Raw genomic sequence first — 11823 nt, forward strand, 5'->3', positions numbered from 1 at the left:
TTATCGTTAATAGATGGCCTTAAGCCATATTTATTGTAATAAGTTCTCTTTTGAGACACTCGATGTAAAAAGTGTGTGATTGCTACTCTGCTATAAATCCTCCGAGTACTGTGTGGTGTTGGCATTACTGATCCAAGGATGACACCGGAGCACAGTGATCAGACTGTTTGAGGTCTGGTCGCTACAATAGAGGCGCCGCTCACCCACTTTGCTTCACCGATGAAGTAATGGAGCACGAATTCCCAGAAGGGTTTAAACCCATGAGTATCGAATCATACGATGGAACAACAGATCCCACGGTATGGATTGAGGACTTTCTTCTCCATATCCTCATGGCCCGCGGTGATGATCTCCATGCCATTAAATTCCTACCACTGAAACTAAAGGGACCAACTCGGCACTGGTTAAACAACCTTCCAGAGAACTCCGTTGGCATCTAGGAAGACCTGGAAGACGCCTTCCGCAATAACTTCCAAGGTACATATGTCCGTCCACCAGGTGCCGATGACTTAAGTCACATCATCCAGCAGCCCAGAGAGTCAGCTAGAAAGCTCTGGACTAGGTTCTTAATTAAAAAGAACCAAATTGTCGATTGTCTGGACGACGAAGCTATCACGCCCTCGATGCGGCTATATCTCCCACGTGTCGAAGCACGACTTAGAGGCATAACCGCATTGAAAGCAATGTCGCAAGTGAGGTAATCTTCACACAACCCATGTAATACATAAGGGAAAAGATACATAGTTGTCTTACAATTGCCACTTCACACAATACATGAATAAAACATTACATCATCCAGATACAATCAAGGTCCGACTACGGAACCAAAATAAAAGAAGACTACCCCAAATGCTACACAGATCCCCGATCGACCCCAACTGGGCTCCACTACTGATCAACTAGAACGAAACAACATAAAGGACAAGATCTTCATCGAGCTCCTCCTTGAGCTTAGTTGCGTCACCTGCACGGTATCATCGGCACCTGCAAACTGGTTTTGGAAGTATCTGTGAGTCACGGGGACTCAGCAATCTCACACCCTCGCGATCAAGACTATTTAAGCTCATGGGAATGGTAAAGGTATGATGTGGAGCTGCAGCAAGCGACTAGCATATATGGTGGCTAACCTATTCGCAAAAGAGAGCGAGAAGAGAAGGCAAAAGCACGGTCGATGAACTATGATCAAGAAGTGATCCTAGAACAACCTACGCCAAACATAACTCCAACACCGTGTTCACTTCTCGGACTCCGCCGAGAAGAGACCATCACGGTTACACACGCGGTTGATGTATTTTAATTAAGATAAACTTTAGGCTTTCTACAACCGGACATTAACAAATTCCCATCTGCCCATAACCGCGGGCACGACTTTTGAAAGTTCAAATCCCTGCAGGGGTGTCCCAACTTAGCCCATCACAAGCTCTCACGGTCAATGAAGGATATTCCTTCTCCCAAGACATTCCGATCAGACTCGGCATCCAGGTTACAAGACATTTCGACAATGGTGAAACAAGTCCAGCAACACCGCCCGAATGTGCCGACAAATCCCGATAGGAGCTGCACATATCTCGTTCTCAGGGCACACTCAGATGAGCTCTCCATACAACTAAAACCAAACCTCGAGTTTCCCCGAGGGGGCGCTGCACAGGGCTCTAGTTTGGACCAGCACTCAGAGGAGCACTGGCCCGGGGGGGTTTAAATAAAGATGACCCTTGAGTCTGCAGAACCCAAGGGAAAGAAAAGGGCTAGGTGGCGAATGGTAAAACCAATGTTGGGCATTGCTGGAGGAGTTTTATTCAAGGTGAACTGTCAAGGGGTTCCCATTATAACCCAACCGCGTAAGGCCTCGTTCGGTTACACCCAGCCCGGCGAGGTTTTGGGTCCAATCCACGCGGGTCCGCAGGGATTACCCCCACCGGGGAATAAACCCGGCCCATCCAGTTTTTCTCGTTCGGTTAAGCCCCGCGTTGTATTTCCCCGGCCGAAACCTCTCCAAACCCACGCGGAAAAAATCATCCACTAGCACCCCGTGGAAGGAATCCCCGAGCGAGGCGCTCGTCTCATCTCTCCCGAGCCACAGAAGCGGCGGCAAGGAGGCGGCGAGGACGAGTGGACGGCGGTGGCGCAACCTACCCAGAGGAGGAGGGTGCCCTCCTGCTTCGACAACCTGCCACGAAGCCCGCCGGAACCCTAGCCTCTGATTGTCCCATCTCCCCCGCCGCCCCCTTGCTGCGGGCTAGTGGCCGGAACCCTAGCTCCGGAGAAGTGGTTGCTGCAGGCGAGGAGATCTCTGGTTAGTTTTCTCTCTCCCTCCTCCCCCCCTCCCTCCCACCGCCTTTCTCTCTAGCAGCACTGATTTGCCCCCTCCATGAAAACCTAGACAAATATTGATCTGTCTTCCCGAATGTGGTCGTCAAGGTAGAGACTTTTCTTGGGGTTTCCTAGGAACTAGCATCAATTGTTATTTCATGATTTGTCTTCCCGAATGTGGTCGTCAAGATCTGTCTTCCCGTTGTTAGTAATTTGTACTGGAGTCAGCAGTACAATTTTGTGTTAGTAAATGGAGTCAGCAGTACGATTTGGTGTTAGTAATTTGGATTTGTTTTATTTTTCTCAACATAACTATTGTAGTAGTAGTATAATTGTTAGTGTATCTCTTGGTATAAAGAAGGACTATCTAATCTGGAGGAACAACAATGCATGTTGTTTTTGTTGCTGGCTGCTGATAGTACAGTATGATGTTCGTCCCAAAATGAAGTATGTGAACCTAATCTCTGTTAGCAGCAGAGCACATACTTCCAAAGATTTTTTATGTCCGAACAAAAGATACTTCGGGTATGATCATTGGTAGATTATATAATTGTTCTCTTCATGGTGTGTGATCATCATCTGTTCTTCATTGGTACACATTGCAGTTGTCCTTTTTTCTAGTGTTGTCCTTTTTATTAGATGATGTTCCAATGCCAGATATTTTGATGATGCCAGATATAAGCTAGCTTCACCGCCTCACAGCTACAGCAAGACCCTGAATTGGGCAGCATCGTGAAGGACAAGGTAGATTAATCCTCTTGTTTTAATCTTCTCCTTATTCATGTATTGTTGGTTATTATTGCTTGGTCGATAGATCTGTGTTACAAAGTGTTTTTTTGGTAAGCTGAGAGCTACATTAATATCTTACATTACTAGACATTGTAGTTGTTGAAGAATTTTAGCTCTTATTGCAGTTGTTTTTTTGGTAAACTGTTTGTTTGTACAACTTGCACTCTTACTGTTTTGGTGTAGTAGTAATAACTAGCCACATTTTTCTTCTTTAGACTTGGAATGGATCCTGAAATGAGGGATCGTGTTAGGAAGAGGGAGGAGGAGGATGACAAAATGATGTTATTTGTTTTCCCTACACTACATTTGATAGAGACCGATGGAGTTGCTCTTAGGGAGCGGAGGATTCCGCGTCATACATCATCGCTAACAGGCGAGATGTTTGTTAAGGAGTTACTCGAAGGGCATGTCAAAAACTGTCGGGTAGCATTTAGGATGGAGCCGCGTATCTTCAAATCTTTGGCTAATTATCTTCGAAGGGAGAAGTTGGTGAAAGATACCAGAATTAAAGTCGAAGAGAAACTAGCATCATTTCTGTGGATGTTATCCCATAATTCTTCATTTGAAGACCTTCAAGTTCGGTTTGGTCACAGCGGGGATACTTTCCATTCGCAAATGAAGAATTTCTTTGACATCATCCCTATTCTCTCCAAGCATTTTTTGAAGCCTCCAAATCCCAGTCAAGTGCATCCGAAGATTCAGTCGGACACGAGATTCTTTCCTTATTTTCAGGTTTTTGCTTCGCCAACTTTGATCCACATCGATAACTTACTCTTCATGTTATAGGTGCTAAGTTATAGTATTTCGTTGCAGAACTGCATTGGGGCAATTGATGGGACACATGTTCCCATAACAATTTCAGGAGAAAAAGCCGCACCATTCAGAAATAGGAAAGGGACCCTAAGCCATAATGTTATGGTCGTGTGCGACTTCGACCTGAACTTCACCTTCATTTCTTGTGGCTGGGAGGGATCTGCTACCGATGCTAAAGTTCTCCGGTCACCACTTAATAGTGGGTTTCATGTACCTCCGGGCAAGTTTTATCTGGTTGATGGTGGTTATGCCAACACACCTTACTTCTTGGCACCGTATCGTGGTGTTCGGTACCATCTGAAGGAGTTTGCACGCGGTCGCCGTCGACCCCAAAATCACAGGGAGCTATTCAATCTCCGGCATGCCGTGTTACGAAATCACGTCGAACGGGGATTAGGAATCTTGAAGAAGCGGTTCCCAATCCTAAAAGTGGGCACGCATCATCGAATAGAGAACCAAGTCAAGCTACCAGCAGCGGTGGCAATCTTACATGACATCATCCGATCTGAAAAAGGAGATGAGCGTTGGTTAAATAACCAACCAAACAATATACCTGTCATGAATTTTGTTGATCTTCCTGACGGTGATATTCCTCAAAATCATAAAAATCAACCATGAAGGCGACAACCTTAGAGATGCCATTGCTCATCAAATGTGGGTTGATTATCGACATGCATAACTTGTCATTTGTAGTGTAGTAGTAATAAGTATAGTGTAGAAGTTTATGTTTTTTTTTCTGTTGTTCATGTCATGAATATTGTTCAGAAGTCACTATGATGACTGCTCGAGGTACACCAAGGTTGAGCCTCCTCAAAAAAGCTGTCGAAAGGGATAGAGCATCACCTCCTACAAGCAGTGTGACAAAGAGGAGGAGAGGGTCTCCCAAAGGTAATAAACTAGCCGTGACTTTATTTCTCTTGTCGGGACTTTATTTGCTTAAAACCAAAATAGTTAAGATAGAAAAAGGTACATTAACATACAATGTGGAAATGCAGAAGATAGAGCACAGTGGAATGCAAGCCTTGAGAAAGATCTTGTGGACTTGCTTCGTGAGCATGATACACCTGAACATAAGGGTCAAAATGGATGGAGCTCAGAAGCATGGAATACGATAGTGAAGAAATTCCACCAAAAGAATCCTTATGCTAGGTACGAGAATAAGAAAATCCAAGAAAAGGAAAAAGAGTTGAAAAGAGAATACAAGATGATCAAAGAGATAAGGAAGCAAAGCAGCGTTTCATGGGACGACCGACAGTGCAGGATTCTAGCGGATCCACCACTTTGGAAAGACATCATCATAGTAAGAATGTCATTGTTATTCCCTAAAAGTTTCATTACTTTTTGCATGCTCTAATATCATTTTCTTGTCAACTATGTAGTCACACCCTAAAGCTGGAAAGTTCAAGACAAAAGGCTTCCCTCTTTTTGAAGCTTTGGGAGAATTGCATGATGGTTAGTTATCAACTTCATTCATATACTCATGTCATTGTTTTATGTTTGTTTACTCTTCTAGTTTGAAATCTTATATTTGATTGTCACTTTAACTTGTAGGCCAAACTGCATAAGGGACATATAACTTCACCTCTATCGAGTCATCACATTGCTCAACCCAATCAGATCTCGAGAATCTTGGAGGAGCTGGCAAGAATCAAGGAGAAACATCAGCTGATGGTGAGAATCTTGGAGGAGAAAGGGTGCAGATCAATGAAGATGTTGAGGAGGTTTACGTGCAAGAAAACATTGTTGTGGAGCCCGAGCAAACTCAACCAAATTTGGCTACTGCACCCTCAAGAAATGGAGAAGAGAAAGAACCAAAGAGAAGGAGGGGGGCGAATGGTGATGTGGCTGCAATGATGGAGAAGTACTTGGAAATAAGGACGAAGCAGGTGGACGATGAGAGGAATAAGCCAAGGGTCGTGGATGAGTACTCTATCAAAAACTGCATTGATCTGCTGAAAACAATGGAGATCACACTTGAAGAAGAAGTCAAGGCTTTCCGAGTCTTCAAGATCCCCGAGAACCGAGAGATTTTCATGAGTGCCAGACCGGAGACTGCTCTTATGTGGCTGAGAGCTGAAATGGAATAACTCAGGTACTCCTCTTTTCAATTAGTGCATGTTACTAAACTCCTTGCTAGCCATTTAGTCCATGTTGTTGTTGCTGCTGCTGCTGTAAAGACATTATTTTCTTCTGAAATGGATAGTTGTTTTAAATATATTTATGAAGTTCTTTTGCAAACTATTAGACTGACTGGTTATAGGAATACTTTGCTTGAATAATACAACCTTTTTTCAAATGATTGCTTGATGTATCAACACAGGTTGACAAGTGCTTGTGTTGTAGCTAGGCTAGGCTGATTTTCTTGTGGTTGTAGTAATTGTCTATTTCTAAACTGTTATGATGCCTTGTCCCTAGAAAATAAAAAGGGATGCTTTTAACATAGATCAGAGGATAGAGATTGATTTACCTACTGTTTATGTATGTTTTTCTCATTGTTTCCATTCCTGGAAATAAAACTGCCAAGTATTTCACTCTCAAACTAATTTTGGGTTTGAATGGTTTCAAAAAGCAGGAGTTCTACATAAGAATGCTCCAGAAGAAGAGCGAAGGTGCCGCGACTTGGATCTATTTGTGTGTGCTTTTCAGTGGAAGGCTTCATATCTATTCGCTGGGTTTTGTCCATGTGATATTTGTAGAGAAACTAAACACTATTTCTGAAACGACTGACTGTAGCGTGGAAGAATTTGGGAGGAACTGATAATTAAGCTCTTGTGGTCTATTCAACATATTATATATTATGTATGCTCCAAATTGCTATTATTTTTGTTAGTATTTGTGCCCTGTTCAAATCTTAGAATTGTTGTTATTGTTGGGATAATAAGTGTTTTAAACTGTCAGTGTTATTGTCACTTCAGTCTGCATCTATGTCATTACTGCATGAGAATTGTTGTTATCTATATGTACCACTTCATCTATATCAATAATGTTGTCCCTGTGGTCCAGTGCCCTTGGGGACTAACCGAATGCATGAAAGTGGCGTGGATTGCATACTGGCAGGGATTTGGTCCCCAAGTGGTTTTGGTGTCAAGCGGGGATCACCCAATCCTCTAGAGGATTAAATCCACTAAAGGATTAATTTTGCTACAACCGAACAAGGCCTAAGGAACGCAAAATCCGGGAACATAACACCGATATGACGGAAACTAGGGCGGCAAGAGTGGAACAAAACACCAGGCATAAGGCTGTGCCTTCCACCCTTTACCAAGTATATAGATGCATTAATTAAATAAGAGATATTGTGATATCCCAACAAGGTATCCATGTTCCAAACATGGAACAAACTCCAATCTTCACCTGCAACTAACAACGCTATAAGAGGGGCTGAGCAAAGCGGTAACATAGCCAAACAACGGTTTGCTAGGACAAGGTGGGTTAGAGGCTTGGTTCAACAATATGGGGGCATGATAAGCAAGTGGTAGGTATCGCAGCATAGGCATAGCAAAAGAGCGAGAAACTAGCAAGCAAAGATAGAAGTGATTTCGAGGGTATGGTCATCTTGCCTGAAATCCTGCAAGGAAGAAGAACGAGTCCATGAAGAAGACAAACGGACGTAGTCGAACAGTTCCTCACAAACGCGACGTTATCGGAACCAACCCGAAGAAGCAACACCGGAAAGAAGCACAACATAGTAAACAACCATCACATAATCATGGCATGATGCACAATCAAGTATGATGCATGTCCGGTTTAATGAGGCATGGCATGGCAAAGTGCACAAGCAATCCTACAAATTAAGTGGAGCTCGATATGCAACGGGATACATATTTACAGAACACCACATTCGAGTTACTTAGTTCGATCTCGTTTATGTACACAACAAGATTGAATGTTGTTTAGCATGGCAAGGGGTGAAGCAAAGTAAAACTACCTATCTAGGCAAGTTTAAATGAGGCCGGAACAACAAGCAACAAGTCCGGAAAAATCCTCATGTGCAAAATATGGATTTGGTATTGTTCTGCCCTAAACACAATTTTAGAGTTGTTAAACATGCAAAGTAAAGCCACCATGTTAAACTAGGCATTTTTCTACCCCATTTACATATAAAGATTATTTAATTTGGGGCTACGGATAATTAGTTATGAAATAAAGCATTTTAGCAAGTTATTTAAGAAAATTTAAACAAACAACATTTTAAACATTTTAAACATAGATGAAAGTGGCATATTATTAAACTAGATGAAAATCTAAGCAAGTTTCATATTAAGTTTGTTTTAATCCGATGCACGATTGGAGAGTTATAAAATGCATGATGTCCAGGGGGTTTCCTGCAAAACAGCTGACTCTGGGAAAAATAGACAAATCTCCAGACAATAAAAAAACATTACGGGGCCAAAACTGGGGCGGACTGGGCCTCACCATGGGCCAAGCCCAGTCAGTGGAGGAGCTGGTAGGCCGCCAGCTGGGCCGAGGCGAGGCCGGCCCAGGCATGTGCGGTCGATCTGGAATGGGTCCGCGCGAGCGGCCGAGGCACTCTGCTCGTTTCTGAAGCAGAACGACATCGGCAGGTTCAGGCTGACACCGGTGGCACGATGGACTTCGGCGACGTGGGCGCAAGGAACGGAGGGAGTGCGGCGAGGGAGATGGCCGCCGTTCTTAGGCATGGAGAGGCGCGGCTGGAAACAGGGGCGGCTGGATCCGACCAACAGCGACGGCGAGAAGATCCCGGCGGCAGTGGCATACTCCTGCGGACAGAGAGAGAGAGAGAGAGAGAGAGAGAGAGAGAGAGGCTCGGGTGAGTGGGGAGGAGAGAAGGGAGAAGAAGTGCGCGAGGAGAGCACGGGGAAGGAAAGGGCGGCCCTGCTGGAGCTCGTTTTTTTGGCAGGTTCGGGCGGCGGACGGGGCATCTCCGGCGGTGGCGCTGGTCCATGGCGGTAGGTGGTCGAGGTCGAGGGGCTCCGGCAAGAAGGGCTCGCGGAGGAGGCTGATCCAGCGGGGATCCGAAAGGCAGCGATGAGAACAAACGGCGGCCACGGCGGGGACTTGGCATCGGCTGGAGGAGCCCATCCATGGCGCTGCTCATGGCGTACCTGAGAGAGATGGAGGTGCGTGAGAGAGGAAGAAATCGGGAGAGGGGGAAGAAGAAAACAGAGCAGAAGCAGAGGTCCTGGAGGCCGGCGAGGTTGGACGCTGCGGGGTTGCTGCAGCTCGGGAAGAGGAGCTCGGGCTCCTGGCTCGCGGTCGACGGCGGGAGGAGGCATGGAGGCAGATCGGGAGGAGGGAGCTCCTGCGGTGGTTTGTTGGAAGAGATTCGGGGTGGATCCCCATGGAGGATGAGGCTAGCAGCGGCTTCATTGGACAGGAAAGGATGAGGGATGGATCCCGATATGGATTCGATGGGGATTGCGACGGCGGGTGAAGGGACAAGTCCCGAGATTTTAGGGTTTTGTCCAAATTAGGTTAGGGGTCTATATATAGTAAGTGGATTTTGGATAGGGGCATTTGGTCCCTTCGATCGGAATCGGACCGTCGCGAAAAAATATGTTAGGAAGTCCAATTAACAAAACGGAGACGTTTTGTAGACGATTGGGAATGATCCAGACACAATGGTAACGACTGTCCGGGTCGGGTCCGGGACAACCTTTCGGGCACGCACGCGAGGAGGACCGCGGGCTGACGAGAGAGGTTAGGTTGGACCCGGCGGTAGTTAGTGGGCTGTGTAGACGGTCTTGAGCTAAGAGAAGAGAAGAGAGGGAGGCCCGGCGACTGTTTCCGGAGACCGAAAACGTCCGACGTTAGACCGGCTACTATTGCCGCTATATTTATCCGTTGGGGCATCAAACGGACTCCGAATGCGATGAAACTTGGCAGGCGGTCTACTGACAACAAAACAACACTGCATGCCAACTTTCAACCCATTCCGAGAACATTTTCTGGCCACTTATAAAATAATATTTCGGACATGTCGCGGGCGTGTGCAAGTGTGGTTGGGCTCAGAACGGACAACGGAGAGGACGAGGAGACCGAGGCGGATGCAAGTTTTGAAAACATGATGACATGACAAGATGCGACACGCAAGCAATAGACAAGGCAACAACAGCGAATCACTGGAAGACACCTGGCGCGACAGTCTCGGTGCGTCACAGAAGCCCTCGCGGCCTTTGATACGTCTCCAACGTATCTATAATTTTTGATTGTTCCATGCTATTATATATTCTATTTTGGGTGTTAATGAGATTATTTATACACTTATATATTATTTTTGGGACTAACCTATTAACCGGAGGCCCAGTCCAAATTGTTGTTTTTTGCCTATTTTAGTGTTTCGCAGAAAAGGAATATCAAATGGAGTCCAAACGGAATGAAACCTTCGGGAGAGTGATTTTTGGAACAAACGTGATCCAGAGGACTTGGAGTGGACGTCAAGCAACCAATGAGGTGGCCACGAGGCAGGGGGCGCGCCTATCCCCTGGGCGCGCCCTCCCCCCTTGTGGGCCCCTCGTGGCTCCACCGACCTACTTCTTCCTCCTATATATACCTACGCACCCTAAAAACATCCAGGAGCACCACGAAACCCTATTTCCACCGCCGTGGCCTTCTGCACCCAAGAGATCCCATCTTGGGGCCTTTTCCGGAGCTCCGCCGGAGGGGGCATTGATCACGGAGGGCCTCTACATCAACTCCATGGCCCCTCCGATGATGTGTGAGTAGTTTACCTCAGACCTTCAGGTCCATAATTATTAGCTAGATGGCTTGTTCTCTCTCTTTGGATCTCAATACAAAGTTCTCCTCGATTCTCTTGGAGATCTATTCGATGTAATCTTCTTTTGCGGTGTGTTTGTCGAGATCCGATGAATTATGGGTTTATGATCAAGACTATCTATGAACAATATTTGAATCTTCTCTGAATTCTTTTATGTATGATTGGTTATCTTTGCAAGTCTCCTCGGATTATTAGTTTGGTTTGGCCTACTAGATTGATCATTCTTGCAATGGGAGAAGTGCTTAGCTTTTCGGGTTCAATCTTGCGGTGCTCAATCCCAGTGACAGAAAGGGAAACGACGCGTATTATATTATTGCCATCAATGATAAAAATATGGGGTTTATATCATATTGCATGAGTTTATCCCTCTACATCATGTCATCTTGCTTAAAGTGTTACTCTGTTATTATGAACTTAATACTCTAGATGCATGCTGGATAGCGGTCGATGTGTGGACTAATAGTAGTAGATGCAGGCAGGAGTCGGTCTACTTGTCACTGACGTGATGCCTATATACATGATCATACCTAGATATTCTCATAATTATTCGCTTTTCTATCAATTGCTTGACAGTAATTTGTTCACCCACCGTAATACTTATGCTATCTTGAGAGAAGCCACTAGTGAAACCTATGGCCTCGGGGTCTATTTTCCATCATACAAGTTTCCAATCTATTTTATTTTGCAATCCTTACTTTCAATCTATATCATAAAATACCAAAAATATTTGTATTATTATTATCTCTATCAGATATCACTCTTGCAAGTGGCCGTGAAGGGATTGACAACCACTTTATTGCGTTGGTTGCGAGGTTCTTATTTGTTTGTGCAGGTACGAGGTGACTCGCGCGTGGTCTCCTACTGATTGATACCTTGGTTCTCAAAAACTAAGGGAAATACTTACGCTGCTTTGCTGCATCACCCTTTCCTCTTCAAGGGAAACCAACGCATGCTCAAGAGGTAGCAAGAAGGATTTCTGGCGCCGTTGCCGGGGAGATCTATGCCAAGTCAAGACATACCAAGTACCCATCACAACTCTTATCCTTCGCATTACATTATTTGCCATTTGCCTCTCATTTTCCTCTCCCCCACTTCACCCTTGTCGTTTTATTCTCCCTCTCTTCCTTTCGCCCTCTCTTTCCGTTTGCTTT

The 11823-nt window shown here is 45.2% G+C and overlaps 2 long non-coding RNA genes across 2 annotated transcripts; one reads left to right on the forward strand and one right to left on the reverse strand.

The window, feature by feature from the left end:
• Positions 1-2469: 2469 nt before the first annotated feature.
• Positions 2470-5811, reverse strand: LOC123053462 (uncharacterized). The gene is made up of 2 exons (XR_006425584.1): positions 4893-5811; positions 2470-4417 (listed from the first exon to the last, which is right to left on the reverse strand). It is a non-coding gene; the product is annotated as an uncharacterized lncRNA (long non-coding RNA).
• On the forward strand, positions 4705-5070 carry LOC123053454 (uncharacterized). Its single transcript, XR_006425582.1, has 2 exons — positions 4705-4800; positions 4908-5070. It is a non-coding gene; the product is annotated as an uncharacterized lncRNA (long non-coding RNA).
• Positions 5812-11823: the final 6012 nt, after the last annotated feature.

This window comes from Triticum aestivum, chromosome 1A (genome assembly GCF_018294505.1).
Source record: "Triticum aestivum cultivar Chinese Spring chromosome 1A, IWGSC CS RefSeq v2.1, whole genome shotgun sequence".
In the NCBI taxonomy this organism is placed as follows: Eukaryota; Viridiplantae; Streptophyta; class Magnoliopsida; order Poales; family Poaceae; genus Triticum; species Triticum aestivum.